General features: G+C 44.0%; 1 long non-coding RNA gene across 1 annotated transcript; it reads right to left on the bottom strand.

Annotated features, from left to right (window-relative positions):
- Nucleotides 1–2,142: 2,142 nt before the first annotated feature.
- Nucleotides 2,143–3,925, bottom strand: LOC144306004 (uncharacterized). Its single transcript, XR_013373038.1, has 2 exons — nucleotides 3,779–3,925; nucleotides 2,143–3,612 (listed from the first exon to the last, which is right to left on the bottom strand). It is a non-coding gene; the product is annotated as an uncharacterized LOC144306004 (long non-coding RNA).
- Between the last annotated feature and the right edge of the window lie 3,516 nt (nucleotides 3,926–7,441).

Here is a 7,441-nt window from a genome sequence, read left to right as displayed (position 1 = left end):
GTGCGAGGCCGCCCAGGCCTGTGAGCACCCAAGGAGAAACCCCAGGGCCCGGGGCTCTGCTGTCAACCCTGGAGGACCCCCCGAGGTGTCCCATGGTGAAGTCCTCCTCCCTGTTTGTTGGTTCATCAGGTGAGGTTCCCGTTCAGCGAGGCCACATGTTGCCCAGGGTCGGGGCAGCTGCACGAGAGCGGGGACCCAGAGCCCCGGCTTAGCGGGTAGGACCCCAGGGCCTGCCTCCCGCCCTGACTGTCCCCGTGCTTCCCGAGAGGACCATCAGCTCCCTGGTGCAGCTACTGCTGGATGCACTCAGGGCGACGGGCAGTGAATGCAAAGTCCCAGCTCTACCCACCGTCCCCCGACCAGAGGGGATGCCCTCTGCTCCTGTGGCCCTGAGGCTCAGCTGGTGGCCTCCTCTCCTAACCCCTGGTGCTCAGGTGCTGGCCTCCTCTCCTTATCCCTGAGGCGCTGGTGGCCTCATCTCCTTGTCCCTGAGGCTCAGCTGGTGGCCTCCTCTCCTTACTCCTGGTGCTCAGGTGGTTGCCTCTAGGTTGGGCGGGTGTGATCCTCAGGCCCCTCCAGCCAATGACAGCACCAGCTGCTAATGATCACGTGAAATCTGTAACTCTTATTCTATAAATATTGACACTGCCAGGTCAGTCGGTGTCTTCCTGAGTGTTTATTTACTTTAGCTCTTGTCAATTAAGCTTAGAATTTCTACAACGTGTTATTTTAGGCACATGTCATCATTCTGAACCTATTACGTGAGGCTGTTTCTAAGGCACGTATGCACGGCTAAGCGTTTATTTACCTAAAGATCAATGGACCAAAAGTATTAAAAATGTAAAACATTGGAGAATATGAATGAAATACTGCTAGGAAAAAGAAGGGTGACAGAGAATTAAAGGATGATTAGAAATTAGAGGAGTGAAAAAAAGAAGTACCAGACGCAAATGACCATAGTTTTAAACCATAGTCAACTGCATGTGATGTAAATAGTAAAACATAAATAAAACATTATGACATTTGATAATTATTTGATAAATACTGTAATTAACTTGGATACAGTTCTAAGAGCACACAGCATTTTCCCCCCACTTTACACAAATGTAGTTTTCACTTTCAAAGTAAGGCGATCTGGTGTATGTTTAATGAAATCAATGGCCATTGAGATTCCTTTTTTGAAAAAGTCTGCCCAGGCCTTCCTAAACGTGAATTTCCACATGAGCAGGATAAGTTTTTCTTTTGATAATTCAATGATTGGGCTCCTTAAGAATTGTATTCGAGAAGAATGAGCGGTCACTAAATAGATAAAAGCCTTTAGTAACTGTTAGTCACCTAACTATTAGGATCTACCAAAATGGCTCATGTAAGCCGGCTACACCAAATTCTCACTACTACTGATGCTTATTTCTTGATTTAGCAATCTGAGACAATTTCTCTCAATGATGCATTATAACAGATAAGGAATTCCGTGACACTATGGCTTGTTTTCAAATGATATAATTTATATAATTTCATATAATATGATTAAATTCCCTTTATTGTCATAACTTTTAGACAATGTTTTTATCTCCTTCTCTATAAGTGAGGACATAAGAACCCTCCACTTTCACCTCTTTTCTACCAACTCCCGGCTTTTTCAACCACACCAAGACTTTTAATTATAAATATTTCTAACATTTACATTTACAGCTGCACTGTCCTTGTTGTATGGCTTTATTAAAAAGTTTCTGAACTTTGCTTAGTAGTTAATTTTAAAAACTAAAAACAAATGATATATCATTATGCCACCACTCAAAGAAAATGACCTAAGAAAGTAAAATTGTCTTTTTGTTTTAAAGATTTTACTCATCTATTTGAAAGAGAGCACAGGAGGCAGGGAGAGGAGAGGCAGAGGGAGAGGCAGGCTCCCCACTGGTCAGGGAGCCCGATGCGGGGCTCAATCCCAGGACCCCGGGATCATGGCCTGAGCCCAAGGCAGATGCTTACTTAACTGACTAGGCCACCCAGGCGCCCCTAAAATTAATTTTCTTTTACTCCAACAATTCCTCAGAATCATGCCACAGTTGACTGTGTCATATATGGGAATTATTTTCTTATGCAAGTTTTTGTTTCTTTTTTTTAAGTTTCTGGTTACCTTTCTTTTTCTTTTCTTTTTTTTTTAAAAAAAGATTGTATTTATTTATTCATGAGAGACACAGAGAGAGAAAGAGAAAGCAGGAGAGACACAGGCAGAGGGAGAAGCAGGCTCCATGCGAGGAGTCCAACGTGGGACTTGATCCCGGGACCCCAGGATCATGCCCTGGGCTGAAGGAGGCACTAAACCACTGAGCCACCCGGGCTGCCCTACCTTTCTTTTTCTATTGGACAAGAAATACAGTAATCTTTCATTGTATCGTTAAGTAATCCATATCCTTCTCCCTCCTCCCCCTCTATTCATCTTCTTCTTTTTTTTTTTTTTTTTTTTGCTTGATTTGTCAATAGAAAGATACTTGACATCCTTGACATCCATCTTTAAGGTCACTTATTTTTCCTCTTATACTTTATTTTTGTCTCTTTGCTCTACTTTTTTTTTTTTAAAGATTTTATTTATTTATTCATGAGAGACAGAGAGAGGCAGAGACCCACCCAGGCAGAGGAAGAAGCAGGCTCTCTGCAGGGAGCCCCATGCAGGACTCGATCCCAGGACCCAGAGATCCTGACCTGGGCTGAAGGGAGGTGCTAAACCACTGAGCCCCCCAGGCATCCCTCTTTGCTCTACTTTTAAATAAATCTTTTTATTTAATTTTGAGGAGAGTCCTATTTTTAATTTCTAATGATTTCCTCCTTTTCTCTTTTTGCATAAAGCTTTGTACTTATTCTATAAATCTCATTCCTTTTTGAATCTGAGGCTATCAACTAGAATTAAAAAAAAATCTGTTTTCTTTCCTAAATTATCTCTGAGTTTTCTTGGTTCATCATATTGTTTTGTTTTACATTATTTAATTTAAATTCCATTTGCCAACACATAATGCCCAGTGCTCACCCGCACATCACATTGCTTATTCATCTTAGTCCCATTGTTTGGAGCAGTTGGTTCCTCCCAGGTGTCGGGCAGTCACTCTGGGCCATCTGTGCATACACGTGGAAGGCAGGCGAGCTTGATGCACCACATCAAGCTTGAGCTCCCGTGGGTTTCCTCCACCGCAAGGAGTTGTCTTTTCTCCACACATAGCACCCTAAGAAGGTCTATGAGTAGGTGGGCAGCTCACGGCGAGGGCAGGCTTCTGTAAGACGCAGCAGGGGCACAAGGATGCAGGGGTCACTTGCAGGGTCGGGCCGGAGGGCCTCTCCCTGGGGTCCGCACCCCATAAAAGCACCACCCCAGGCTGGTGTCCACTCTGCACGTGTCCCCGTGTCGTTGGGCTGCCACACGCCCTCCACAAGTGGAAGGACCTGCCAGGTCCTGCTGCCCACCTCCCCGGCCAGCTGTCCACACCTGTCGGGCCAGGCCCCCCGGAAAGGCGGCTCGGCCTGTGCTGTGGCTCCTGCACCAGGGCGACGTGGCGGTACTTTCTCAGCTGCTTGGTTCTGTACCAGGGACGTACCCTTAATCTGCTGAGGAGTCTATCCCTGCTTGAGAACAAGCCAGAAAAAGCAGCTGAGGGTTATGGGTACTCGTCTCCTGTCATCCCAGGGACACCTGCGGAGGGGACTGGATGAACACAGGTGCTCCGTGGGATCCTTGCCCAAACAAGGGTGGGCAAGTGAACTCCCCTCCCATGCCCCAGTGTCTTACCTGCCTTCTTTCACCCGTCTTCTCTTCATCCCCTCTATCCTCTGCTGCTCTCTCCTTCTCGTTTACAGAGAAGTGCCTAGAAGCTTAGGAAATATTAGAATTAAAAACAGTGATGAGGATTTTCCTGTTTCTAAAAACAGAGGTTCTTTACAATGTCCACAAAAGAAATCTCAGTCATTTGCTTTCCAAAGACCTAAAACTATATGTATATTCAGTGTACTTTTCTTCTAGACAGATCCGTCTATAGGTCTTCACTGTCAAAAGGAATATGTTACATTTGAAGAAAAAAAATGAACAGGTAAAGTTAATTGCTGTATTTGACTGAATAGTTCATGCAACAGGACACAGTTACATAAGAATAATTCAGGTAAAAATGAATTATATTGGAACAGAGAAGAGCCTTAAATCTTTCTCATGTGAATTTGAGAAACACTTTCCTGGTGGCTCCATGTCACGTATTGGGCTAAAAATGCTAATGCCCTATGAGATGGCGATTAATTCTCCCACTGTGCAAGCAAAGGTTCAGGGAAGCTACACAACTGGCCCAGGAGCACAGAAGCTGGGTGACAAGGCCAGAACTTGAACCCAGGGCTCTGAGCTGCTGCTGGGCATCTCCCGTCCACCTCGCAGGGGTGCGGGAAGCACACCCCCATACACCTTCCTCATGCACCCCCAGCGTCATGAATGCTGCGAAGGACCAACTAAGACATTTCAAGTGGGTGTGGCGGCTGTGCATGGAAAGGCCTCAGCGCCTGGAAATGCAGAAACCCTCTGGCTCAGCGAGTCGGTCAGTAAACACACGGTCCCCTTAGGGACCTTCCGGATTTTAGGACATGTCCCATGACACAAAGCCCGTGGTGGGGGTGTGAAAAGAGGAGAGCCTTTGGGGACAGAAGTGACTTTAGATTCTTCGCCACCCGCAGCTGTGCAAGCCCGTGACCCTCACCCCCAGACTCCGCTTCCTTGTCTATAAAGCACAGGTGATAATACCTTCTTCACTGAGTTGCGGTGAGGATTACATAAAGTGCTGACAAATCACATGGTTAAATAGAAGTTCCTTTATTTAGGCACCTTATAATTAGCAGATAAGAAGATACGCATCTCTACTTGGTCAAATACACAGGAGCGAACAGGAGCCTAGCAGCGGATGGCCGTGTTTCAGGACTAGGCCAGGTCGCAGGGCAGGTCCCAGTATTCCTTGAGGTATGAGTCACTGTGCGACCACGTCCTGCCTACCACGGATCATCTATCGCGAAGTCTTTGAAAATCAGCTCTTCAAACGTATTTTTCTCCTGAAGTGTTTTAATTGCCATAAAACAGATTTATCCCCTTACATCTTCAATCAATTTAATTAGATTAACATTTGTATTAGCGCCACTACAACTGCCTACATGAGTTAAGGACAACTGCTTTCTTTCTTTCTTTTTTTTTTTTTTAAGATTTATTTATTTATTCATGAGAGACACAGAGAGAGAGACAGAGAGAGAGAGACAGAGAGAGAGACAGAGAGAGGAGCAGGCGCCATGCAGGGAGCCCAACGCAGGACCCGATCCCGGGACTCCAGGATCACGCCCTGGGCCAAAGGCAGGCGCCAAACCCCTGAGCCCCCCAGGGATCCCCAGACAACCACTTTCTAAGACAGTTGAGAATATAACCATTTCAGGAACTTTGTGGCGCACCTTTCTCCCAGTTAAATACAATAAGGGAAATGTGAAAATAGAAAAATATATACTAATTTGCACAAAGGCCAGGGTGAAGAACGTGGAAAAAAAAACACTTACTTGTACTTTGATCTCTCATTTGTCCATCCTTTAGATAAAATATTTGCTCCCTTTTGGACTTGGAAAATGTAAACAAGTATCCATATAAGGAAAAAAGTCATTTAACCTTTAACGTGTGACTTAAACGTAGCCAGTTCAGACTTGTTTGTGCTACATGTGTATGTGTTGTCACAAGGTTCTCCCAACATTTCAACTCTACTCTTGAATTACTATGTTGTAAAACAAAAATGTACTGATAGCAAAGATTATTCTGAAAGGTGGACCCAGGGGAAAAAGGGAGTCGTTACAGCAGTGGTAATGTTTAACTGAGGGAATAAAGAGTTTCGAGTAAGTGTCATTTGGGGGGAAAAGGTAAAAATCCAGTGGCCTTTTGTCTTGGCTGAATGGAATCTCATACTAAATTTATTTCTCAATCATAATAAATGTGTTAGACTAGAGATTTGTATACTGCTTCTTTGTTTTGAAAGTTTTTACTCTGTTTTAAAATTTTTTAATTGCTCTATCAATAGCCTTTTTTTTTAAATTGAAGTTCAATTTGCCGACATATAACACCCAGCACTCATCCCATCAAATGGCTCTATCAACAGTCTTAATGCAAACATGACTTGAACTCAGAATTTGGGGGAAAATACACACTTATAAATCAATGAGCAGGTATAAAGACAGAGATCAATATAATCTTGGTAAAGCAACCAAATAATGGCATAAAGAGTTATTTTTAAAACTTATTACAAAGAAATTATCTGTAAGGATACACCTCAAAGTGTTCACAGTGGCTCTCCTGCGGATTCTGGGAGTGGGATGGGAAGGGAGACTTTGTCAATATAAAATTCTGTTCTCACTTTTTCTTTTTCAAAACAGGAGCATACTACCTAATTCAGGAAAACTTTAAAAGTTTTTTTAGAGACACCCAGGTGGCTCAGTGGTTGAGCATCTGCCCTCGGCTCAGGGCGTGACCCGGGGTCCCGGGATCGAGTCCCGCATAGGGCTCCCTGCATGGAGCCTGCTTCTCCCTCTTGTCTCCGTCTCTCTCTCTCTCATGAATAAATAAATAAAATTTTAAAAAGAGAAAGGTTTTTAAAATCATCATTATCCTTTAACCCAACAGTGTAAACTTACCACATGGAATAAAGAATGCTCACTGATGTCAATATGGCAGGTAATAAATGAATAGATCATTTGACCTTAAATGATCTCTATTAAAGGAAGTCTAAAAGCTTAACATTTTTCACCATGAATACGTTTGCCCGGTTCTTTCTTGTTCTCCATACTCCACAATTTTGGTGTATATACCTCCTCTCTTTCGCTTTACTAGAATATCATCCTCTTGTTCACAGGCTATCCTCGTAGAGAAAAACTCAAAAATGGCTCAGAGGTAGCCCATAGATAGATTGTTTGGCTGGGAAGATGTTTTAGCATTTTCAAATTACTTGCCAGTACTTTAATAATTTGGAGATTTTGCACAAAATTCCGGATTCCCAGCCTCTCTTGAAAGATCGAAAGATGCAACACAGGGCCCGCACACCTGCCCCTGGAGCTTGCCAGAGCCCGACCACACCATTGCCCCCCACTTCCCGGGCTGGGTCCCATTCAGTGCACCTCTTGCATTGTTATTTTTTTGTCCTATGGGGAATAGGAAAGAAACTTCTACCTTTTCTTTCTTTTTGGTGAGGGACGAGGCAGGGAGCAATGGAAGGAATATCAAGCAAACCAGATGATTCAAGAAAAAGTGGAAGAAGGCCTATTTCCTTATGGGAAGGAAGATGGCTTTCTGCGTTCAGTAGGCAGAGAATGCCTATGTTGAGAGAACGGACTTTGGGACAAACAGCACAAGAAGCCCACATGGAATGAAGCACGACAAGCACGTAATAATTTGTGTTTG

This window comes from Canis aureus, chromosome 36, assembly GCF_053574225.1.
Source record: "Canis aureus isolate CA01 chromosome 36, VMU_Caureus_v.1.0, whole genome shotgun sequence".
Classification (NCBI taxonomy): Eukaryota; Metazoa; Chordata; class Mammalia; order Carnivora; family Canidae; genus Canis; species Canis aureus.
Note: the sequence above shows the minus strand (reverse complement) of the source record. Positions and strands in the feature narration are given on the sequence as shown.